Source organism: Rhinoderma darwinii, chromosome 5 (assembly GCF_050947455.1).
Source record: "Rhinoderma darwinii isolate aRhiDar2 chromosome 5, aRhiDar2.hap1, whole genome shotgun sequence".
Classification (NCBI taxonomy): Eukaryota; Metazoa; Chordata; class Amphibia; order Anura; family Rhinodermatidae; genus Rhinoderma; species Rhinoderma darwinii.
Window position 1 is genome coordinate 214,298,464 of NC_134691.1, and position 24,850 is coordinate 214,323,313.

General features: G+C 49.2%; 10 non-coding genes and 5 pseudogenes across 10 annotated transcripts; all 15 read right to left on the reverse strand.

Moving 5' to 3' along the window:
- Positions 1 to 68: 68 nt before the first annotated feature.
- Positions 69 to 259, reverse strand: LOC142653412 (U2 spliceosomal RNA). The gene has a single exon (XR_012848343.1). It is a non-coding gene; the product is annotated as a U2 spliceosomal RNA (small nuclear RNA).
- Positions 260 to 1,541: 1,282 nt separating this feature from the next.
- LOC142654295 (U2 spliceosomal RNA) lies at positions 1,542 to 1,731 on the reverse strand. Its single transcript, XR_012848983.1, has one exon. It is a non-coding gene; the product is annotated as a U2 spliceosomal RNA (small nuclear RNA).
- A 787-nt stretch (positions 1,732 to 2,518) lies between these two features.
- On the reverse strand, positions 2,519 to 2,588 carry LOC142654687 (U2 spliceosomal RNA; annotated as a pseudogene).
- Positions 2,589 to 3,870: 1,282 nt separating this feature from the next.
- On the reverse strand, positions 3,871 to 4,051 carry LOC142654178 (U2 spliceosomal RNA; annotated as a pseudogene).
- Positions 4,052 to 4,839: 788 nt separating this feature from the next.
- On the reverse strand, positions 4,840 to 4,909 carry LOC142654688 (U2 spliceosomal RNA; annotated as a pseudogene).
- A 1,282-nt stretch (positions 4,910 to 6,191) lies between these two features.
- LOC142653413 (U2 spliceosomal RNA) lies at positions 6,192 to 6,382 on the reverse strand. Its single transcript, XR_012848344.1, has one exon. It is a non-coding gene; the product is annotated as a U2 spliceosomal RNA (small nuclear RNA).
- Positions 6,383 to 7,664: 1,282 nt separating this feature from the next.
- LOC142653414 (U2 spliceosomal RNA) lies at positions 7,665 to 7,855 on the reverse strand. Its single transcript, XR_012848345.1, has one exon. It is a non-coding gene; the product is annotated as a U2 spliceosomal RNA (small nuclear RNA).
- Positions 7,856 to 9,137: 1,282 nt separating this feature from the next.
- LOC142653415 (U2 spliceosomal RNA) lies at positions 9,138 to 9,328 on the reverse strand. The gene has a single exon (XR_012848346.1). It is a non-coding gene; the product is annotated as a U2 spliceosomal RNA (small nuclear RNA).
- A 1,282-nt stretch (positions 9,329 to 10,610) lies between these two features.
- Positions 10,611 to 10,801, reverse strand: LOC142653416 (U2 spliceosomal RNA). The gene has a single exon (XR_012848347.1). It is a non-coding gene; the product is annotated as a U2 spliceosomal RNA (small nuclear RNA).
- Positions 10,802 to 12,091: 1,290 nt separating this feature from the next.
- Positions 12,092 to 12,282, reverse strand: LOC142653418 (U2 spliceosomal RNA). The gene has a single exon (XR_012848349.1). It is a non-coding gene; the product is annotated as a U2 spliceosomal RNA (small nuclear RNA).
- Positions 12,283 to 13,572: 1,290 nt separating this feature from the next.
- Positions 13,573 to 13,763, reverse strand: LOC142653419 (U2 spliceosomal RNA). Its single transcript, XR_012848350.1, has one exon. It is a non-coding gene; the product is annotated as a U2 spliceosomal RNA (small nuclear RNA).
- A 1,290-nt stretch (positions 13,764 to 15,053) lies between these two features.
- On the reverse strand, positions 15,054 to 15,261 carry LOC142654049 (U2 spliceosomal RNA; annotated as a pseudogene).
- A 1,350-nt stretch (positions 15,262 to 16,611) lies between these two features.
- LOC142654630 (U2 spliceosomal RNA) lies at positions 16,612 to 16,722 on the reverse strand (annotated as a pseudogene).
- Positions 16,723 to 18,012: 1,290 nt separating this feature from the next.
- Positions 18,013 to 18,203, reverse strand: LOC142653420 (U2 spliceosomal RNA). The gene has a single exon (XR_012848351.1). It is a non-coding gene; the product is annotated as a U2 spliceosomal RNA (small nuclear RNA).
- A 1,290-nt stretch (positions 18,204 to 19,493) lies between these two features.
- Positions 19,494 to 19,683, reverse strand: LOC142653892 (U2 spliceosomal RNA). The gene has a single exon (XR_012848742.1). It is a non-coding gene; the product is annotated as a U2 spliceosomal RNA (small nuclear RNA).
- Positions 19,684 to 24,850: the final 5,167 nt, after the last annotated feature.

Sequence of the window (24,850 nt, forward strand, 5' to 3'; positions counted from 1 at the left end):
CAGAAAGACAGAAACAATGGCAAAGAGAAAAAACACTTTTGGAATCTGATTTTAGTCAACACATAAGGGAAGGGTGCACCGGTCCTGGAAATACTGCAATACCAGGTCAATGCGTGGAGTGGACAGAGCAAGCTCTATTTCCATCTCCCTGTTCTAAAAATCCATTTAATATATGGTCCCCAGATAGGGGACGTATCAGATATTAAACTGATAAGAACAGATACTACACTTGATCTTAGCCAAAAGGCCGAGAAGCGATAACCCGAGCGGCCCTTGCCTTGCCCGAGCCTGTCCCATACTGCTGTTCACCCCTTGCAGCGATTCAGCCTACTCCTAGGCAATTCCATGGGGCCCTGCAGGCTCACACACATTTACAGCTACTAAGCGGGAGGTGAATAAAGGCCGGAGAGGAAGCCAGACAGGATTTGCTTCTTTTGCTTGCACCACAATGCAGTGCTGAAAGAGGAGGAATCTACATAAAAACGCCTTCCTGGCAACGCCCAAATGCCCTCCTGCCATGCAGATAAACACTGGCAGCGGCAGCAAGTGCATGCCCACAGCCACCCCTTGTTCCTTCACACCTTGTATCAGCTTTAATCCAGTCCTGTGCTGCCTGCTGAGCAGCACTGAACAACACTGCCTGGGCCCAGGCTTTTATCTCTGAGGCAGGCCCCATTATGATGTCAGAAAGCTGGCTCTGGAATCCTGAGGGCTCCACTATGACACGTGCAAAGTTCCGTCTGAACTTTATATAAGACTGTGAGGCTCAGTCAGTCACTCAGTGTTGCCTGAGAGGGCAACACTGCAACAGCCGGCCGCCAGGCTGTCTTTTTTTTGCACATTTATTTGCCTCCAGGAGGCCACAAGAGGGAGACAAGGGACTGCAAAATGGAAAATAGGCATCCACCAACTTTACAGACAACTTCTCTTTGCTCCTACAACCTCCATCCTTGCACAGTTTGTTATTCTTCCAGGTAACATAGTAACAAATCCAAATTGCTGCTCTCTTTGTAGGCAAGCAAGGGTTTGTTGCAACTGCAATTCTTACTTCTTCTTGAAATGTAGGGACGACAGTACATTCCATCACATCCACCTAGTGTACACAGGTAGGTCCATTGTGGCGGGTAGGCGGCTGGCTGCTTTAATGGCTGTTTGCTGTTCCCCTACTCCACTCCACTCCACTATTTGACTGTGGTGCTGCATCAATCAGTGGCTGGCTCAGGTGCAGCTCTTTAACTTACCTAGGAGGGAGGGAGGGAGGGCGGAGAGAAGACAAGGAAGGTGAATGAGCTGTTCCAATGTGAAATGCCGGAAACACAGAAACACAGAAGACACACACACACACACACACAACAAGAGGTGGCAATGTATTCATTAATTGCATTTAATAAATGAGCTCATTATCACACATGACTGTACAAATGCATTGTCCAACAGGTGTTGAAATAATGGGATTAAAAGGGGAGATCCCTTCAGAAAGACAGAAACAATGGCAAAGAGAAAAAACACTTTTGGAATCTGATTTTAGTCAACACATAAGGGAAGGGTGCACCGGTCCTGGAAATACTGCAATACCAGGTCAATGCGTGGAGTGGACAGAGCAAGCTCTATTTCCATCTCCCTGTTCTAAAAATCCATTTAATATATGGTCCCCAGATAGGGGACGTATCAGATATTAAACTGATAAGAACAGATTTTTTTTTTTTTTATTTTTTTCTTTGAAAGCCCGAGTCGTGCTTTCTATCACCCAAGTGCATAAAAAGTGCAGAGGTGCCACACAAAAAGTGCACAAGGATGCGGTCTATCGCAGCCCTTCTCTTAAAAGAGAGAGGCCCCGCATAACCATTCCCTGACCCTCCAAACCATAGGCCTAGAGGATCAAGGATCGATGGTCCCCCCTCGCCGAAGCTTAGGGAGACCCAAACACACTCCTAGGCTTCTACCTGGGCTGCCACCCCAGTGTCCACCTAGGAGCCTGCATCCTAGTTGCACCTCCCCTCCGAAGAAGGGAGGCCGGGTTGCAGGGGAAAAAGGAACCAGAAGGCCACACATTTTCCCCCTAGACCTCAGGAGGGTCCCAAAAGGGCACCGCATCCCAAAATCCTTGTGACAAACGTGACAAACACACAGTGAAAAACAAAATTAAATAAGTGGATGTGCGCTGTGATACAGCCTGGACATCCGCCAGGTATAAAAAATTCCTCATCTCCCAGCCAGAAGGCCGGGAGAATAAAGGTGTGTGCTCATATAGCGTGAAAGAGAGTGCGTGCAAGTGTGCCTTCACTCAGTGGGATCCCACCCCCAGTGAGTTAGGGCACCCCAGGGTCACCAGCCCTGGGGCACATAGCAACTCGGGCTTCCAAACTACCCGGCCTAATGACCTCGATCCGGCGGTCGCCTGGTCACCTACAAATGGTACCTTTAAACCAAATGCGTACACCAGAGCGATGACCGTTGTGGTTCCCTGCCCTCACCTCGGCGTTCTGTCATCCCCCTACGATGGCCCACGTACCACCGGCAGGGATGATTACTAACCTCAGCTTGAGCAGGTACTACACTTGATCTTAGCCAAAAGGCCGAGAAGCGATAACCCGAGCGGCCCTTGCCTTGCCCGAGCCTGTCCCATACTGCTGTTCACCCCTTGCAGCGATTCAGCCTACTCCTAGGCAATTCCATGGGGCCCTGCAGGCTCACACACATTTACAGCTACTAAGCGGGAGGTGAATAAAGGCCGGAGAGGAAGCCAGACAGGATTTGCTTCTTTTGCTTGCACCACAATGCAGTGCTGAAAGAGGAGGAATCTACATAAAAACGCCTTCCTGGCAACGCCCAAATGCCCTCCTGCCATGCAGATAAACACTGGCAGCGGCAGCAAGTGCATGCCCACAGCCACCCCTTGTTCCTTCACACCTTGTATCAGCTTTAATCCAGTCCTGTGCTGCCTGCTGAGCAGCACTGAACAACACTGCCTGGGCCCAGGCTTTTATCTCTGAGGCAGGCCCCATTATGATGTCAGAAAGCTGGCTCTGGAATCCTGAGGGCTCCACTATGACACGTGCAAAGTTCCGTCTGAACTTTATATAAGACTGTGAGGCTCAGTCAGTCACTCAGTGTTGCCTGAGAGGGCAACACTGCAACAGCCGGCCGCCAGGCTGTCTTTTTTTTGCACATTTATTTGCCTCCAGGAGGCCACAAGAGGGAGACAAGGGACTGCAAAATGGAAAATAGGCATCCACCAACTTTACAGACAACTTCTCTTTGCTCCTACAACCTCCATCCTTGCACAGTTTGTTATTCTTCCAGGTAACATAGTAACAAATCCAAATTGCTGCTCTCTTTGTAGGCAAGCAAGGGTTTGTTGCAACTGCAATTCTTACTTCTTCTTGAAATGTAGGGACGACAGTACATTCCATCACATCCACCTAGTGTACACAGGTAGGTCCATTGTGGCGGGTAGGCGGCTGGCTGCTTTAATGGCTGTTTGCTGTTCCCCTACTCCACTCCACTCCACTATTTGACTGTGGTGCTGCATCAATCAGTGGCTGGCTCAGGTGCAGCTCTTTAACTTACCTAGGAGGGAGGGAGGGAGGGCGGAGAGAAGACAAGGAAGGTGAATGAGCTGTTCCAATGTGAAATGCCGGAAACACAGAAACACAGAAGACACACACACACACACACACAACAAGAGGTGGCAATGTATTCATTAATTGCATTTAATAAATGAGCTCATTATCACACATGACTGTACAAATGCATTGTCCAACAGGTGTTGAAATAATGGGATTAAAAGGGGAGATCCCTTCAGAAAGACAGAAACAATGGCAAAGAGAAAAAACACTTTTGGAATCTGATTTTAGTCAACACATAAGGGAAGGGTGCACCGGTCCTGGAAATACTGCAATACCAGGTCAATGCGTGGAGTGGACAGAGCAAGCTCTATTTCCATCTCCCTGTTCTAAAAATCCATTTAATATATGGTCCCCAGATAGGGGACGTATCAGATATTAAACTGATAAGAACAGATTTTTTTTTTTTTTATTGAAAGCCCGAGTCGTGCTTTCTATCACCCAAGTGCATAAAAAGTGCAGAGGTGCCACACAAAAAGTGCACAAGGATGCGGTCTATCGCAGCCCTTCTCTTAAAAGAGAGAGGCCCCGCATAACCATTCCCTGACCCTCCAAACCATAGGCCTAGAGGATCAAGGATCGATGGTCCCCCCTCGCCGAAGCTTAGGGAGACCCAAACACACTCCTAGGCTTCTACCTGGGCTGCCACCCCAGTGTCCACCTAGGAGCCTGCATCCTAGTTGCACCTCCCCTCCGAAGAAGGGAGGCCGGGTTGCAGGGGAAAAAGGAACCAGAAGGCCACACATTTTCCCCCTAGACCTCAGGAGGGTCCCAAAAGGGCACCGCATCCCAAAATCCTTGTGACAAACGTGACAAACACACAGTGAAAAACAAAATTAAATAAGTGGATGTGCGCTGTGATACAGCCTGGACATCCGCCAGGTATAAAAAAATTCCTCATCTCCCAGCCAGAAGGCCGGGAGAATAAAGGTGTGTGCTCATATAGCGTGAAAGAGAGTGCGTGCAAGTGTGCCTTCACTCAGTGGGATCCCACCCCCAGTGAGTTAGGGCACCCCAGGGTCACCAGCCCTGGGGCACATAGCAACTCGGGCTTCCAAACTACCCGGCCTAATGACCTCGATCCGGCGGTCGCCTGGTCACCTACAAATGGTACCTTTAAACCAAATGCGTACACCAGAGCGATGACCGTTGTGGTTCCCTGCCCTCACCTCGGCGTTCTGTCATCCCCCTACGATGGCCCACGTACCACCGGCAGGGATGATTACTAACCTCAGCTTGAGCAGGTACTACACTTGATCTTAGCCAAAAGGCCGAGAAGCGATAACCCGAGCGGCCCTTGCCTTGCCCGAGCCTGTCCCATACTGCTGTTCACCCCTTGCAGCGATTCAGCCTACTCCTAGGCAATTCCATGGGGCCCTGCAGGCTCACACACATTTACAGCTACTAAGCGGGAGGTGAATAAAGGCCGGAGAGGAAGCCAGACAGGATTTGCTTCTTTTGCTTGCACCACAATGCAGTGCTGAAAGAGGAGGAATCTACATAAAAACGCCTTCCTGGCAACGCCCAAATGCCCTCCTGCCATGCAGATAAACACTGGCAGCGGCAGCAAGTGCATGCCCACAGCCACCCCTTGTTCCTTCACACCTTGTATCAGCTTTAATCCAGTCCTGTGCTGCCTGCTGAGCAGCACTGAACAACACTGCCTGGGCCCAGGCTTTTATCTCTGAGGCAGGCCCCATTATGATGTCAGAAAGCTGGCTCTGGAATCCTGAGGGCTCCACTATGACACGTGCAAAGTTCCGTCTGAACTTTATATAAGACTGTGAGGCTCAGTCAGTCACTCAGTGTTGCCTGAGAGGGCAACACTGCAACAGCCGGCCGCCAGGCTGTCTTTTTTTTGCACATTTATTTGCCTCCAGGAGGCCACAAGAGGGAGACAAGGGACTGCAAAATGGAAAATAGGCATCCACCAACTTTACAGACAACTTCTCTTTGCTCCTACAACCTCCATCCTTGCACAGTTTGTTATTCTTCCAGGTAACATAGTAACAAATCCAAATTGCTGCTCTCTTTGTAGGCAAGCAAGGGTTTGTTGCAACTGCAATTCTTACTTCTTCTTGAAATGTAGGGACGACAGTACATTCCATCACATCCACCTAGTGTACACAGGTAGGTCCATTGTGGCGGGTAGGCGGCTGGCTGCTTTAATGGCTGTTTGCTGTTCCCCTACTCCACTCCACTCCACTATTTGACTGTGGTGCTGCATCAATCAGTGGCTGGCTCAGGTGCAGCTCTTTAACTTACCTAGGAGGGAGGGAGGGAGGGCGGAGAGAAGACAAGGAAGGTGAATGAGCTGTTCCAATGTGAAATGCCGGAAACACAGAAACACAGAAGACACACACACACACACACACAACAAGAGGTGGCAATGTATTCATTAATTGCATTTAATAAATGAGCTCATTATCACACATGACTGTACAAATGCATTGTCCAACAGGTGTTGAAATAATGGGATTAAAAGGGGAGATCCCTTCAGAAAGACAGAAACAATGGCAAAGAGAAAAAACACTTTTGGAATCTGATTTTAGTCAACACATAAGGGAAGGGTGCACCGGTCCTGGAAATACTGCAATACCAGGTCAATGCGTGGAGTGGACAGAGCAAGCTCTATTTCCATCTCCCTGTTCTAAAAATCCATTTAATATATGGTCCCCAGATAGGGGACGTATCAGATATTAAACTGATAAGAACAGATACTACACTTGATCTTAGCCAAAAGGCCGAGAAGCGATAACCCGAGCGGCCCTTGCCTTGCCCGAGCCTGTCCCATACTGCTGTTCACCCCTTGCAGCGATTCAGCCTACTCCTAGGCAATTCCATGGGGCCCTGCAGGCTCACACACATTTACAGCTACTAAGCGGGAGGTGAATAAAGGCCGGAGAGGAAGCCAGACAGGATTTGCTTCTTTTGCTTGCACCACAATGCAGTGCTGAAAGAGGAGGAATCTACATAAAAACGCCTTCCTGGCAACGCCCAAATGCCCTCCTGCCATGCAGATAAACACTGGCAGCGGCAGCAAGTGCATGCCCACAGCCACCCCTTGTTCCTTCACACCTTGTATCAGCTTTAATCCAGTCCTGTGCTGCCTGCTGAGCAGCACTGAACAACACTGCCTGGGCCCAGGCTTTTATCTCTGAGGCAGGCCCCATTATGATGTCAGAAAGCTGGCTCTGGAATCCTGAGGGCTCCACTATGACACGTGCAAAGTTCCGTCTGAACTTTATATAAGACTGTGAGGCTCAGTCAGTCACTCAGTGTTGCCTGAGAGGGCAACACTGCAACAGCCGGCCGCCAGGCTGTCTTTTTTTTGCACATTTATTTGCCTCCAGGAGGCCACAAGAGGGAGACAAGGGACTGCAAAATGGAAAATAGGCATCCACCAACTTTACAGACAACTTCTCTTTGCTCCTACAACCTCCATCCTTGCACAGTTTGTTATTCTTCCAGGTAACATAGTAACAAATCCAAATTGCTGCTCTCTTTGTAGGCAAGCAAGGGTTTGTTGCAACTGCAATTCTTACTTCTTCTTGAAATGTAGGGACGACAGTACATTCCATCACATCCACCTAGTGTACACAGGTAGGTCCATTGTGGCGGGTAGGCGGCTGGCTGCTTTAATGGCTGTTTGCTGTTCCCCTACTCCACTCCACTCCACTATTTGACTGTGGTGCTGCATCAATCAGTGGCTGGCTCAGGTGCAGCTCTTTAACTTACCTAGGAGGGAGGGAGGGAGGGCGGAGAGAAGACAAGGAAGGTGAATGAGCTGTTCCAATGTGAAATGCCGGAAACACAGAAACACAGAAGACACACACACACACACACACAACAAGAGGTGGCAATGTATTCATTAATTGCATTTAATAAATGAGCTCATTATCACACATGACTGTACAAATGCATTGTCCAACAGGTGTTGAAATAATGGGATTAAAAGGGGAGATCCCTTCAGAAAGACAGAAACAATGGCAAAGAGAAAAAACACTTTTGGAATCTGATTTTAGTCAACACATAAGGGAAGGGTGCACCGGTCCTGGAAATACTGCAATACCAGGTCAATGCGTGGAGTGGACAGAGCAAGCTCTATTTCCATCTCCCTGTTCTAAAAATCCATTTAATATATGGTCCCCAGATAGGGGACGTATCAGATATTAAACTGATAAGAACAGATACTACACTTGATCTTAGCCAAAAGGCCGAGAAGCGATAACCCGAGCGGCCCTTGCCTTGCCCGAGCCTGTCCCATACTGCTGTTCACCCCTTGCAGCGATTCAGCCTACTCCTAGGCAATTCCATGGGGCCCTGCAGGCTCACACACATTTACAGCTACTAAGCGGGAGGTGAATAAAGGCCGGAGAGGAAGCCAGACAGGATTTGCTTCTTTTGCTTGCACCACAATGCAGTGCTGAAAGAGGAGGAATCTACATAAAAACGCCTTCCTGGCAACGCCCAAATGCCCTCCTGCCATGCAGATAAACACTGGCAGCGGCAGCAAGTGCATGCCCACAGCCACCCCTTGTTCCTTCACACCTTGTATCAGCTTTAATCCAGTCCTGTGCTGCCTGCTGAGCAGCACTGAACAACACTGCCTGGGCCCAGGCTTTTATCTCTGAGGCAGGCCCCATTATGATGTCAGAAAGCTGGCTCTGGAATCCTGAGGGCTCCACTATGACACGTGCAAAGTTCCGTCTGAACTTTATATAAGACTGTGAGGCTCAGTCAGTCACTCAGTGTTGCCTGAGAGGGCAACACTGCAACAGCCGGCCGCCAGGCTGTCTTTTTTTTGCACATTTATTTGCCTCCAGGAGGCCACAAGAGGGAGACAAGGGACTGCAAAATGGAAAATAGGCATCCACCAACTTTACAGACAACTTCTCTTTGCTCCTACAACCTCCATCCTTGCACAGTTTGTTATTCTTCCAGGTAACATAGTAACAAATCCAAATTGCTGCTCTCTTTGTAGGCAAGCAAGGGTTTGTTGCAACTGCAATTCTTACTTCTTCTTGAAATGTAGGGACGACAGTACATTCCATCACATCCACCTAGTGTACACAGGTAGGTCCATTGTGGCGGGTAGGCGGCTGGCTGCTTTAATGGCTGTTTGCTGTTCCCCTACTCCACTCCACTCCACTATTTGACTGTGGTGCTGCATCAATCAGTGGCTGGCTCAGGTGCAGCTCTTTAACTTACCTAGGAGGGAGGGAGGGAGGGCGGAGAGAAGACAAGGAAGGTGAATGAGCTGTTCCAATGTGAAATGCCGGAAACACAGAAACACAGAAGACACACACACACACACACACAACAAGAGGTGGCAATGTATTCATTAATTGCATTTAATAAATGAGCTCATTATCACACATGACTGTACAAATGCATTGTCCAACAGGTGTTGAAATAATGGGATTAAAAGGGGAGATCCCTTCAGAAAGACAGAAACAATGGCAAAGAGAAAAAACACTTTTGGAATCTGATTTTAGTCAACACATAAGGGAAGGGTGCACCGGTCCTGGAAATACTGCAATACCAGGTCAATGCGTGGAGTGGACAGAGCAAGCTCTATTTCCATCTCCCTGTTCTAAAAATCCATTTAATATATGGTCCCCAGATAGGGGACGTATCAGATATTAAACTGATAAGAACAGATACTACACTTGATCTTAGCCAAAAGGCCGAGAAGCGATAACCCGAGCGGCCCTTGCCTTGCCCGAGCCTGTCCCATACTGCTGTTCACCCCTTGCAGCGATTCAGCCTACTCCTAGGCAATTCCATGGGGCCCTGCAGGCTCACACACATTTACAGCTACTAAGCGGGAGGTGAATAAAGGCCGGAGAGGAAGCCAGACAGGATTTGCTTCTTTTGCTTGCACCACAATGCAGTGCTGAAAGAGGAGGAATCTACATAAAAACGCCTTCCTGGCAACGCCCAAATGCCCTCCTGCCATGCAGATAAACACTGGCAGCGGCAGCAAGTGCATGCCCACAGCCACCCCTTGTTCCTTCACACCTTGTATCAGCTTTAATCCAGTCCTGTGCTGCCTGCTGAGCAGCACTGAACAACACTGCCTGGGCCCAGGCTTTTATCTCTGAGGCAGGCCCCATTATGATGTCAGAAAGCTGGCTCTGGAATCCTGAGGGCTCCACTATGACACGTGCAAAGTTCCGTCTGAACTTTATATAAGACTGTGAGGCTCAGTCAGTCACTCAGTGTTGCCTGAGAGGGCAACACTGCAACAGCCGGCCGCCAGGCTGTCTTTTTTTTGCACATTTATTTGCCTCCAGGAGGCCACAAGAGGGAGACAAGGGACTGCAAAATGGAAAATAGGCATCCACCAACTTTACAGACAACTTCTCTTTGCTCCTACAACCTCCATCCTTGCACAGTTTGTTATTCTTCCAGGTAACATAGTAACAAATCCAAATTGCTGCTCTCTTTGTAGGCAAGCAAGGGTTTGTTGCAACTGCAATTCTTACTTCTTCTTGAAATGTAGGGACGACAGTACATTCCATCACATCCACCTAGTGTACACAGGTAGGTCCATTGTGGCGGGTAGGCGGCTGGCTGCTTTAATGGCTGTTTGCTGTTCCCCTACTCCACTCCACTCCACTATTTGACTGTGGTGCTGCATCAATCAGTGGCTGGCTCAGGTGCAGCTCTTTAACTTACCTAGGAGGGAGGGAGGGAGGGCGGAGAGAAGACAAGGAAGGTGAATGAGCTGTTCCAATGTGAAATGCCGGAAACACAGAAACACAGAAGACACACACACACACACACACAACAAGAGGTGGCAATGTATTCATTAATTGCATTTAATAAATGAGCTCATTATCACACATGACTGTACAAATGCATTGTCCAACAGGTGTTGAAATAATGGGATTAAAAGGGGAGATCCCTTCAGAAAGACAGAAACAATGGCAAAGAGAAAAAACACTTTTGGAATCTGATTTTAGTCAACACATAAGGGAAGGGTGCACCGGTCCTGGAAATACTGCAATACCAGGTCAATGCGTGGAGTGGACAGAGCAAGCTCTATTTCCATCTCCCTGTTCTAAAAATCCATTTAATATATGGTCCCCAGATAGGGGACGTATCAGATATTAAACTGATAAGAACAGATACTACACTTGATCTTAGCCAAAAGGCCGAGAAGCGATAACCCGAGCGGCCCTTGCCTTGCCCGAGCCTGTCCCATACTGCTGTTCACCCCTTGCAGCGATTCAGCCTACTCCTAGGCAATTCCATGGGGCCCTGCAGGCTCACACACATTTACAGCTACTAAGCGGGAGGTGAATAAAGGCCGGAGAGGAAGCCAGACAGGATTTGCTTCTTTTGCTTGCACCACAATGCAGTGCTGAAAGAGGAGGAATCTACATAAAAACGCCTTCCTGGCAACGCCCAAATGCCCTCCTGCCATGCAGATAAACACTGGCAGCGGCAGCAAGTGCATGCCCACAGCCACCCCTTGTTCCTTCACACCTTGTATCAGCTTTAATCCAGTCCTGTGCTGCCTGCTGAGCAGCACTGAACAACACTGCCTGGGCCCAGGCTTTTATCTCTGAGGCAGGCCCCATTATGATGTCAGAAAGCTGGCTCTGGAATCCTGAGGGCTCCACTATGACACGTGCAAAGTTCCGTCTGAACTTTATATAAGACTGTGAGGCTCAGTCAGTCACTCAGTGTTGCCTGAGAGGGCAACACTGCAACAGCCGGCCGCCAGGCTGTCTTTTTTTTGCACATTTATTTGCCTCCAGGAGGCCACAAGAGGGAGACAAGGGACTGCAAAATGGAAAATAGGCATCCACCAACTTTACAGACAACTTCTCTTTGCTCCTACAACCTCCATCCTTGCACAGTTTGTTATTCTTCCAGGTAACATAGTAACAAATCCAAATTGCTGCTCTCTTTGTAGGCAAGCAAGGGTTTGTTGCAACTGCAATTCTTACTTCTTCTTGAAATGTAGGGACGACAGTACATTCCATCACATCCACCTAGTGTACACAGGTAGGTCCATTGTGGCGGGTAGGCGGCTGGCTGCTTTAATGGCTGTTTGCTGTTCCCCTACTCCACTCCACTCCACTATTTGACTGTGGTGCTGCATCAATCAGTGGCTGGCTCAGGTGCAGCTCTTTAACTTACCTAGGAGGGAGGGAGGGAGGGCGGAGAGAAGACAAGGAAGGTGAATGAGCTGTTCCAATGTGAAATGCCGGAAACACAGAAACACAGAAGACACACACACACACACACACACACACACAACAAGAGGTGGCAATGTATTCATTAATTGCATTTAATAAATGAGCTCATTATCACACATGACTGTACAAATGCATTGTCCAACAGGTGTTGAAATAATGGGATTAAAAGGGGAGATCCCTTCAGAAAGACAGAAACAATGGCAAAGAGAAAAAACACTTTTGGAATCTGATTTTAGTCAACACATAAGGGAAGGGTGCACCGGTCCTGGAAATACTGCAATACCAGGTCAATGCGTGGAGTGGACAGAGCAAGCTCTATTTCCATCTCCCTGTTCTAAAAATCCATTTAATATATGGTCCCCAGATAGGGGACGTATCAGATATTAAACTGATAAGAACAGATACTACACTTGATCTTAGCCAAAAGGCCGAGAAGCGATAACCCGAGCGGCCCTTGCCTTGCCCGAGCCTGTCCCATACTGCTGTTCACCCCTTGCAGCGATTCAGCCTACTCCTAGGCAATTCCATGGGGCCCTGCAGGCTCACACACATTTACAGCTACTAAGCGGGAGGTGAATAAAGGCCGGAGAGGAAGCCAGACAGGATTTGCTTCTTTTGCTTGCACCACAATGCAGTGCTGAAAGAGGAGGAATCTACATAAAAACGCCTTCCTGGCAACGCCCAAATGCCCTCCTGCCATGCAGATAAACACTGGCAGCGGCAGCAAGTGCATGCCCACAGCCACCCCTTGTTCCTTCACACCTTGTATCAGCTTTAATCCAGTCCTGTGCTGCCTGCTGAGCAGCACTGAACAACACTGCCTGGGCCCAGGCTTTTATCTCTGAGGCAGGCCCCATTATGATGTCAGAAAGCTGGCTCTGGAATCCTGAGGGCTCCACTATGACACGTGCAAAGTTCCGTCTGAACTTTATATAAGACTGTGAGGCTCAGTCAGTCACTCAGTGTTGCCTGAGAGGGCAACACTGCAACAGCCGGCCGCCAGGCTGTCTTTTTTTTGCACATTTATTTGCCTCCAGGAGGCCACAAGAGGGAGACAAGGGACTGCAAAATGGAAAATAGGCATCCACCAACTTTACAGACAACTTCTCTTTGCTCCTACAACCTCCATCCTTGCACAGTTTGTTATTCTTCCAGGTAACATAGTAACAAATCCAAATTGCTGCTCTCTTTGTAGGCAAGCAAGGGTTTGTTGCAACTGCAATTCTTACTTCTTCTTGAAATGTAGGGACGACAGTACATTCCATCACATCCACCTAGTGTACACAGGTAGGTCCATTGTGGCGGGTAGGCGGCTGGCTGCTTTAATGGCTGTTTGCTGTTCCCCTACTCCACTCCACTCCACTATTTGACTGTGGTGCTGCATCAATCAGTGGCTGGCTCAGGTGCAGCTCTTTAACTTACCTAGGAGGGAGGGAGGGAGGGCGGAGAGAAGACAAGGAAGGTGAATGAGCTGTTCCAATGTGAAATGCCGGAAACACAGAAACACAGAAGACACACACACACACACACACACACACACAACAAGAGGTGGCAATGTATTCATTAATTGCATTTAATAAATGAGCTCATTATCACACATGACTGTACAAATGCATTGTCCAACAGGTGTTGAAATAATGGGATTAAAAGGGGAGATCCCTTCAGAAAGACAGAAACAATGGCAAAGAGAAAAAACACTTTTGGAATCTGATTTTAGTCAACACATAAGGGAAGGGTGCACCGGTCCTGGAAATACTGCAATACCAGGTCAATGCGTGGAGTGGACAGAGCAAGCTCTATTTCCATCTCCCTGTTCTAAAAATCCATTTAATATATGGTCCCCAGATAGGGGACGTATCAGATATTAAACTGATAAGAACAGATACTACACTTGATCTTAGCCAAAAGGCCGAGAAGCGATAACCCGAGCGGCCCTTGCCTTGCCCGAGCCTGTCCCATACTGCTGTTCACCCCTTGCAGCGATTCAGCCTACTCCTAGGCAATTCCATGGGGCCCTGCAGGCTCACACACATTTACAGCTACTAAGCGGGAGGTGAATAAAGGCCGGAGAGGAAGCCAGACAGGATTTGCTTCTTTTGCTTGCACCACAATGCAGTGCTGAAAGAGGAGGAATCTACATAAAAACGCCTTCCTGGCAACGCCCAAATGCCCTCCTGCCATGCAGATAAACACTGGCAGCGGCAGCAAGTGCATGCCCACAGCCACCCCTTGTTCCTTCACACCTTGTATCAGCTTTAATCCAGTCCTGTGCTGCCTGCTGAGCAGCACTGAACAACACTGCCTGGGCCCAGGCTTTTATCTCTGAGGCAGGCCCCATTATGATGTCAGAAAGCTGGCTCTGGAATCCTGAGGGCTCCACTATGACACGTGCAAAGTTCCGTCTGAACTTTATATAAGACTGTGAGGCTCAGTCAGTCACTCAGTGTTGCCTGAGAGGGCAACACTGCAACAGCCGGCCGCCAGGCTGTCTTTTTTTTGCACATTTATTTGCCTCCAGGAGGCCACAAGAGGGAGACAAGGGACTGCAAAATGGAAAATAGGCATCCACCAACTTTACAGACAACTTCTCTTTGCTCCTACAACCTCCATCCTTGCACAGTTTGTTATTCTTCCAGGTAACATAGTAACAAATCCAAATTGCTGCTCTCTTTGTAGGCAAGCAAGGGTTTGTTGCAACTGCAATTCTTACTTCTTCTTGAAATGTAGGGACGACAGTACATTCCATCACATCCACCTAGTGTACACAGGTAGGTCCATTGTGGCGGGTAGGCGGCTGGCTGCTTTAATGGCTGTTTGCTGTTCCCCTACTCCACTCCACTCCACTATTTGACTGTGGTGCTGCATCAATCAGTGGCTGGCTCAGGTGCAGCTCTTTAACTTACCTAGGAGGGAGGGAGGGAGGGCGGAGAGAAGACAAGGAAGGTGAATGAGCTGTTCCAATGTGAAATGCCGGAAACACAGAAACACAGAAGACACACACACACACACACACACACACACAACAAGAGGTGGCAATGTATTCATTAATTGCATTTAATAAATGAGCTCATTATCACACATGACTGTACAAATGCATTGTCCAACAGGTGTTGAAATAATGGGATTAAAAGGGGAGATCCCTTCAGAAAGACAGAAACAATGGCAAAGAGAAAAAACACTTTTGGAATCTGATTTTAGTCAACACATAAGGGAAGGGTGCACCGGTCCTGGAAATACTGCAATACCAGGTCAATGCGTGGAGTGGACAGAGCAAGCTCTATTTCCATCTCCCTGTTCTAAAAATCCATTTAATATATGGTCCCCAGATAGGGGACGTATCAGATATTAAACTGATAAGAACAGATTTTTTTTTTTTTTTTTTTTTTTTTAATTCATTCAGATCACGTCTTAAAAATCATAAAATTCAAAATAAAAAAGACTTAGATCATCACAATGAAAACTGAAAACGTACAATTAATTTTTGTTTTCCTCTTTCCTTTTTTTTCCTTAAGAAATCAAAAAAACATTCCTTTTTTAACAGCAATAGTTCCTAACATATCCACTAGATGTTCCTGCAAATCATTACCATCCCACTCACAGTTTACAATGCACGTTAACCATGTTGGCACACCATACCTTTCAAGAAACCCTGGTAAATTTTCTCTTACACAGAGCCGCACCCTCCTCCGCATTTTTTCAAAATTAATTTTACTACGTAACTGCTCTACTTCTTCCAATAACCTGTCTCTTTCTGCTCTTTCCTCTTCTGAAATGACACTTTTTTTCTTTCTCTCTGCTTTTTTCCTTTTTTTCTCATCACTTTGCCCACTTCCTTCCAATTTATGAAGCTTGCCTTCTTCCAAACTAACTTCCGCTTCCTTTCTTTTGACTATCTTCTTATTTTCCTCTTGTACCTCACGTTTGCTTTTCTTTGGGCACGATTTGAATATGTGCCCCTCCTCTCCACACATATTACATACTTTCCCTTTCTGACATTCATTATACTTATGTCCCTCTTGCAGACATTTTGTACACATTACTTTCTCACAGGCTTCTCTCTCATGACCATACTCTTTACAATTCAAACAAAACATATCCATTCCAAGAAAAAATAAATTTCCACACGCACTTCCAATCTTGAACCGCGCTGGAGGAAACAATAGGTTTCTAGATTCACCAATTCTCACAAATTTACAAAGAAATTTCCACTTCCCAGTCCAAAATCCAAAAGGGTTAAACACTTTCCCCTTTCCCACCACCTCCTCACAAAACTTATTGAGAAATAACTTAATGTCCTCTTCATCCACGTAAGGCGAAAACATTTTTACAACCACCAACTTTTTGTTTGGCACAAAATGTGGTGTTACCTTCACACCCACAAGTCTTGGGTCCCTTTTACCTTCCTTCAAGCGTTCTAAAAAGACAGCATAAATTTCTTCTGTGGCGAAGGTAACGTCAAAGCACCCTCTCCTCGGATAGTCCATCACCGCCAAAATGCATGATCTCTCCAGCTGAAAGAAATCCAACAAAAGAACCTTTGTGATGAACTCCAGATCCTTCCTTTGTCGCTCAGATTCCTCCACGAAAAACCGGACAGCATTCCTGGTACGCATATATTCGGGAATTTCCTCCATCCTGCTCCAAACGAATTCCAGCAATCTCCAAAGAATACCTTCAGTACCGAAGTACCAGGCAGGTGATCGCTCCCCGTTGCCCTGGACTAATCCTCCTCCCCAATAGCAGCAGAGGGGTGAAGTCTCTCCTAAGAGAAACGATCCCCCCAGGCCAAGGAAAAGGGTACCAGGGCACCTCCTGACCAAGAAACAAGGCAATACCCTAAAGTACTACACTTGATCTTAGCCAAAAGGCCGAGAAGCGATAACCCGAGCGGCCCTTGCCTTGCCCGAGCCTGTCCCATACTGCTGTTCACCCCTTGCAGCGATTCAGCCTACTCCTAGGCAATTCCATGGGGCCCTGCAGGCTCACACACATTTACAGCTACTAAGCGGGAGGTGAATAAAGGCCGGAGAGGAAGCCAGACAGGATTTGCTTCTTTTGCTTGCACCACAATGCAGTGCTGAAAGAGGAGGAATCTACATAAAAACGCCTTCCTGGCAACGCCCAAATGCCCTCCTGCCATGCAGATAAACACTGGCAGCGGCAGCAAGTGCATGCCCACAGCCACCCCTTGTTCCTTCACACCTTGTATCAGCTTTAATCCAGTCCTGTGCTGCCTGCTGAGCAGCACTGAACAACACTGCCTGGGCCCAGGCTTTTATCTCTGAGGCAGGCCCCATTATGATGTCAGAAAGCTGGCTCTGGAATCCTGAGGGCTCCACTATGACACGTGCAAAGTTCCGTCTGAACTTTATATAAGACTGTGAGGCTCAGTCAGTCACTCAGTGTTGCCTGAGAGGGCAACACTGCAACAGCCGGCCGCCAGGCTGTCTTTTTTTTGCACATTTATTTGCCTCCAGGAGGCCACAAGAGGGAGACAAGGGACTGCAAAATGGAAAATAGGCATCCACCAACTTTACAGACAACTTCTCTTTGCTCCTACAACCTCCATCCTTGCACAGTTTGTTATTCTTCCAGGTAACATAGTAACAAATCCAAATTGCTGCTCTCTTTGTAGGCAAGCAAGGGTTTGTTGCAACTGCAATTCTTACTTCTTCTTGAAATGTAGGGACGACAGTACATTCCATCACATCCACCTAGTGTACACAGGTAGGTCCATTGTGGCGGGTAGGCGGCTGGCTGCTTTAATGGCTGTTTGCTGTTCCCCTACTCCACTCCACTCCACTATTTGACTGTGGTGCTGCATCAATCAGTGGCTGGCTCAGGTGCAGCTCTTTAACTTACCTAGGAGGGAGGGAGGGAGGGCGGAGAGAAGACAAGGAAGGTGAATGAGCTGTTCCAATGTGAAATGCCGGAAACACAGAAACACAGAAGACACACACACACACACACACACACACACAACAAGAGGTGGCAATGTATTCATTAATTGCATTTAATAAATGAGCTCATTATCACACATGACTGTACAAATGCATTGTCCAACAGGTGTTGAAATAATGGGATTAAAAGGGGAGATCCCTTCAGAAAGACAGAAACAATGGCAAAGAGAAAAAACACTTTTGGAATCTGATTTTAGTCAACACATAAGGGAAGGGTGCACCGGTCCTGGAAATACTGCAATACCAGGTCAATGCGTGGAGTGGACAGAGCAAGCTCTATTTCCATCTCCCTGTTCTAAAAATCCATTTAATATATGGTCCCCAGATAGGGGACGTATCAGATATTAAACTGATAAGAACAGATACTACACTTGATCTTAGCCAAAAGGCCGAGAAGCGATAACCCGAGCGGCCCTTGCCTTGCCCGAGCCTGTCCCATACTGCTGTTCACCCCTTGCAGCGATTCAGCCTACTCCTAGGCAATTCCATGGGGCCCTGCAGGCTCACACACATTTACAGCTACTAAGCGGGAGGTGAATAAAGGCCGGAGAGGAAGCCAGACAGGATTTGCTTCTTTTGCTTGCACCACAATGCAGTGCTGAAAGAGGAGGAATCTACATAAAAACGCCTTCCTGGCAACGCCCAAATGCCCTCCTGCCATGCAGATAAACACTGGCAGCGGCAGCAAGTGCATGCCCACAGCCACCCCTTGTTCCTTCACACCTTGTATCAGCTTTAATCCAGTCCTGTGCTGCCTGCTGAGCAGCACTGAACAACACTGCCTGGGCCCAGGCTTTTATCTCTGAGGCAGGCCCCATTATGATGTCAGAAAGCTGGCTCTGGAATCCTGAGGGCTCCACTATGACACGTGCAAAGTTCCGTCTGAACTTTATATAAGACTGTGAGGCTCAGTCAGTCACTCAGTGTTGCCTGAGAGGGCAACACTGCAACAGCCGGCCGCCAGGCTGTCTTTTTTTTGCACATTTATTTGCCTCCAGGAGGCCACAAGAGGGAGACAAGGGACTGCAAAATGGAAAATAGGCATCCACCAACTTTACAGACAACTTCTCTTTGCTCCTACAACCTCCATCCTTGCACAGTTTGTTATTCTTCCAGGTAACATAGTAACAAATCCAAATTGCTGCTCTCTTTGTAGGCAAGCAAGGGTTTGTTGCAACTGCAATTCTTACTTCTTCTTGAAATGTAGGGACGACAGTACATTCCATCACATCCACCTAGTGTACACAGGTAGGTCCATTGTGGCGGGTAGGCGGCTGGCTGCTTTAATGGCTGTTTGCTGTTCCCCTACTCCACTCCACTCCACTATTTGACTGTGGTGCTGCATCAATCAGTGGCTGGCTCAGGTGCAGCTCTTTAACTTACCTAGGAGGGAGGGAGGGAGGGCGGAGAGAAGACAAGGAAGGTGAATGAGCTGTTCCAATGTGAAATGCCGGAAACACAGAAACACAGAAGACACACACACACACACACACACACACACAACAAGAGGTGGCAATGTATTCATTAATTGCATTTAATAAATGAGCTCATTATCACACATGACTGTACAAATGCATTGTCCAACAGGTGTTGAAATAATGGGATTAAAAGGGGAGATCCCTTCAGAAAGACAGAAACAATGGCAAAGAGAAAAAACACTTTTGGAATCTGATTTTAGTCAACACATAAGGGAAGGGTGCACCGGTCCTGGAAATACTGCAATACCAGGTCAATGCGTGGAGTGGACAGAGCAAGCTCTATTTCCATCTCCCTGTTCTAAAAATCCATTTAATATATGGTCCCCAGATAGGGGACGTATCAGATATTAAACTGATAAGAACAGATTTTTTTTGATTGAAAATTGCTTTATTGACAATCAATCGTCATCATACAAACATTACTGCGACGCAGCGCAAGCCATGAAGCAGCAAATAATAAATAATAACAGTCGTCAAACATAACATGACAGTATAATACACAGTACAGGCTAGCCTATGCTATACATTACACCACATGCTACACTAACATTCTTGCATTCACTAAAGCCAAACAACAAAGCATTACAGACAAGTGATGGGATAGGGGAGTGGGTAGGAGGGGATAGGGAAGGGGGAAATCACAGGCCCGAAGCTTTATTGAAAGACAACACACAAGAAGGGAGAGTGGGGGGAAGGGGAGTATCAGTCCTCTTCCTCATCGACGTCCGGGCTGTCCCAGGTGGAATAGTCTCTGAGCAGGCTGTGGATCAGCCTGCGGCAGTCCTGGACGGGCACACTCTCTCTCCGCAAAATCAGACGGTTCCTGGCGAACCATATAGCGTCCTTAAAGCAATTCATAAGGCGCCAGGCTTCCTGGATTGCTCCATCCGTGGTATTCCCAGGAAATAGTCCATAAAGTACCGAGCGGTACGACAGTCTGTTCCTGGGTACTGAGTCCTTGAGTTCGTGTTCCAAGGCTTTCAACAGACCCTGTGCAAAGGGGCACTGCCAGAAAATGTGCAAAGATGTTTCCTCCGTGAAGGGGCACCTGGGGCAGTACCGGGTCTTGCACAGGTTGCGGGCATGCATGAATGACCTAAGAGGCAGTCCTCCCTGGATGGCCATCCATGAAATGTCCTTGTGCCCGTTGGTCAACCTGCCAGATGACACGTTAGTCCAAACAGTCTCCAACGTGTCGGCATGAAGCCCTGGAACAGACTCCAGTGAGTCCTTTGCTCTGATGTGCTTGTGGATCGTCTTAGGTTTCCACAAGTCGGGCTTAAGACCCTCCAGTTGATGCTCCCTCACAAACCGGACGACATCTCCGTAGAACCAGGGAGCGTGCCAGTTGTAAGGGAAGGAGCTGTCCCACTTGTCCCAGCCAAAACCTCGCCAGAGGGGAAGGAGGAAGTAGCGGGACATGGCCTTGCCCGCAGAGCCGTTTGCTGTCCTCAGAGTCCTACGAACACAGTCACATACAAAAGCGATCCGCAGCAGAGTGGGAATGTCGGGTATACCCTTCCCACCTTTGCGGGGCTCCTTGTACATAACAGTCCGCTTTACTCTGTCCATTTTCGAGCCCCAGATGAAGCGAAACACAGTCCTGGTAATGGCCCTCGAGACGGTGGCAAGAGGGGGCCATGCCTGTGCAGTGTATTGTAGCACAGGCAAGACTTCGTTACGCAGGACCATTGCTTTGCCCTCAATAGTGAGTTGTCTGAGGCTCCACAGTCCGATCCTTTGGTTGACTTTGGCCAAGCGTTCTTCCCACGACTTTAGGGCTGCACCTTCCTTACCGAACCAGACTCCCAGAATTTTGATGAAGTCCGGCTTGATAGTAAACGGGAAGGAGGCAGGAGAAGGCAGGTACCACTTTCCGAAGAGCATGGCTTCCGACTTCCCGCAGTTGACTTTTGCCCCTGAAGCGCGTCCGAACTCCTCACAGGTCTGGACGAGTGCAGTCACCGAACTCTGGTCAGCGCAGAAGACGGTCACGTCGTCCATGTACAGCGAGCATTTGACCTCGAAGTGTCCTGGACCTGGTGCGGTGATCCCTCTGATCTCTCCATTCTGCCGGATAGCCTCTGCGAAGAGCTCTATAACACAAACAAAAAGGAGAGGTGAAAGAGGACAGCCTTGTCTAACCCCCGACGATACAGGAAAGGGGTCAGTCTTCCAGCCGTTCACCAGCACCGAGCTGTAAATGTCGCAATACATCAGGTTAACATACAAACAGAACAACCTGCCAAGCCGCAGCCTACGCAGAGCCTTACCCATGAATTCGTGAGAGACCCGGTCAAAAGCCTTCTCCTGATCCAGACTGACCAGGGCCGCGTGTGTACGGCGGCTTTGCATGTAATGCACCGTGTCCCTCACCAGGGCAAGACTGTCGGCCACCCTACGGCCAGGAATGCCGCAGGTTTGGTCCGATCCGATGATCTGTCCGATGACAACCTTCAGTCTGTTGGCCAATACTTTGGCGAGGATCTTGTAGTCCACGTTCAGGAGAGAGATGGGACGCCAGTTTTTCAGGTCACATCTCTCCCCCTTCCGCTTATACAAGATCGTGATCATGCCTTCTCTCAAGGACGGTGGCATTCTACCCTCCACCACCATCTCCTCATAGAGCTCCAGCAGGTCCGGACTGATCAAGTCCCCCAGCGCTACATAGAGCTCTGCTGGGAGACCATCACTGCCCGGGGTCCTGCCGGGTCTGAAGGATTTAGCGGCAGAGAGCAGTTCCTCCACCGTCAGGGGTACATCCATAGCCTCCGTACCTGCAGGATCAAGATGATTAGTGATACCTGACAGGAATTTATCGGCGGCTTCGGGGTCAGTGGTTTTCCGGGAGTAGAGGCTTCGGTAGTAGTCTGTGACGACTCCCATCACCTCCTTCTTCCCAGAATGCATGTTTCCGGTCTCATCTCGAAGTTCCTTCAGGGGCGTGTGGCCGGCATGGAGTTTCCTGAAAAAGAACGAGTTACATTTCTCACCCTTCTCCAGGTTCTCCACCTTGGAACGAAAGACAATTCGCTTGGATTCCTCCTCAAAGTGCCTTTTCAGGCCCTTTTTGGCTTCCTCCAGCTCCTTCCTGACGTCCCAGCCGCATTGAAGGAGGTCTTGCAGGGATCGCAGCTGACGCTGCATCTCTCTGAAGTCTCTCTTCCTCTCACACGCCTGTTGACGACTTTTTGCCTGAAAGAAACAACGAAATTCAACTTTAACATATTCCCACCAGTCACAGGTTTTGTCAAAGAAAACTTTATCATTCCTCCAAACAATATAGGCGTCTCTAAGTTCCGCCAGTACCTCCTCTCTTTCCAGCAGGGCACAATTCAGCTTCCAGGAGCCAGGGCCGGGAGGAAAACCGTGGCCGATGGCACCCTGGAAGAGAATGGCCCTGTGGTCAGAGAAGAAGCAGGGGACCATGGAGTGCCCATGCTGCTTGACTGCCCGGGAGGTGAACACAAAGTCAATCCGAGAACGAAGTGAGCCATCGGGTCGGCTCCATGAATAGTTCACAGAGCCAATCCCCATGGAGCCCACAACGTCCTGCAAGGATGCTTCGGTTACCATCTCGATAAGCAGTTTGGAACTGACATCCAGTTTGATTGAAGTGCCGGAACTTCGTCCATCCTCTTCGATGGGGCAGTTGAAGTCCCCGGCCATCACCACTGCCCTAGTGGTGGCGAGCTGGGTCCGCAGGGTCTGGAATAGTTCCAGGCGCTCAGCCTTCATAGGGGGAGCGTACACGTTGATGAGCCTAATCGGCTCTCCTGCCCAGGAACCGTCTACGACCAACAAGCGGCCGCAGGCGAGCTCCTGGACAGAGTCAACAGTAAATACGCTTCCCCTAATCAGGATGGCAACCCCTGCAGACTTACAGTCGCCCCCACCAGACCAGTAGGACGGGCCATGGGTCCACTGCCTGGCCAGATGATGGTATGACCTGGAAGAGGGGAGAGTACATTCCTGCAGCATAAATACATCACTCGACTGCTTGGAAAGAAAAGTTAGCACCATCTGACATCTAGTCCTATCTCTAACACTCCTCACATTGAGGCTAAAGATGTCAAGTTTAGCAGCCATGGGGGAGAATAAAGAAGGTTAGTGCAAACGATACACCTTAGTTACCAGTCCGGTCGGGCGGATCCTCCTCTCCTGGCGGGTCCGAAAGATCCAGCAGGCCCTCTGACAAAAATTGTTCCAGGATTGTAGCCACCTGGATGTCTGTTGTGAAGTCGATGACCTCAGGTTCAGACACGAGTTCCTCCACCATCTGCTCCATTTCCTCCTGCTGCGCAAGGGAATCTTCGCAGATTTCCACGACTTGTCGCTTTGAGGACTCAGCAGCTGGGCTGTCCCTCACCTTTCTCTTCCTCTGGATGGCACCTGAGGAGACAAGAGGGGGAAAATCCTCCAGGGAGAGGACTCCAGCAGCTGGAGGGGAAGATGTTAGTGCTGCTGGAGCTGGGGAGAAGGGAGGCTGGGTTGGGAGAGGTGCAGGTGACAGGACCACTGAGATGGGTGGGTAGGAGAAGGTGAGAGCCTCAGTGGGGGTGACAGGGGTTGGGGACGGGGGGGTGGGGAGGGCCGGGCGAGGGAGGGTGGGAAGGGTAGGGCGAGGGAGGGCCGGGAGACGGGGGGGAGGGACTGTCGTCTTCTTACCATCCTTCTTATTCCCGGTCTTCTGCGCCGCTGGAGCTCTGGTTGGGGCGGGGTTCCCTCTGGCCGGAGCTTTCGCCGCTACAGTTGCCCAGGATCGATCCCTCTTCGGGCAGTCCTTGTAGGAGTGGGCTGCTTGTCCGCAGAGGTTGCACATTGTCCGTTTCGGGCAGTCTTTGGTCTCGTGTCCTGTTACCCGGCAGTTCTTGCAGGCGTCCTCCTTGCAGTCCTTCACCGAATGACCCTTCTTGCTGCATCTCCTGCAGATCTGCGGCATGTCCGGGTAGTAGATGAGGCCGTAGGAGTTGCCCAGCGAGAATGACTGGGGCAGGTGCTGGAGGCCGTCTTCCGCGCTCGAATCCTTGTTCAGTCGGACGATTACCGACCACTTGCCAGTCCAGAAGCCGAGTCCGTTCAGGATGTGGGTGGGTTCCCTCACCACTGTGCAGAACCGCTTCAGGAGCGTGGTGATGTCTTTGCCGGGGGTGTGTGGGTTCCGCATTGAGACCGTCACCCGCCTTTCCTCTCTTTGGACAGGGCAGTTGCCCACAAAGCGAGAGAAAGGGGATTCAGGCCTCGCCGCTTTCACCATCTCCCAGTACCTTCTGCAGATGTTGATCGATGCAAAGGTCACGAAGAACATCCCGGTCATGAAGGCCTGGATGCTGATGGTCTCCGGCTTAGCGAAGCCCTGGTCCAGGAGCATCTTCTGGCAGAACACTTCTTCCGTCATGTCCGGCACTCTCCCGTCCACCTCCTTCAGCTTCAGGGCCACCGTCTGCTTCATCCAGGGCTCCAGGGTTGGAGCAGCCTGGTTCGGCTTCCTGGTGGCCTGTTGGCCTGAGGAGGCATCAGGAGGAGATGTCCTGGCCTGGGTCGGCTCACCTGGTCCATCAGCCTTCTTC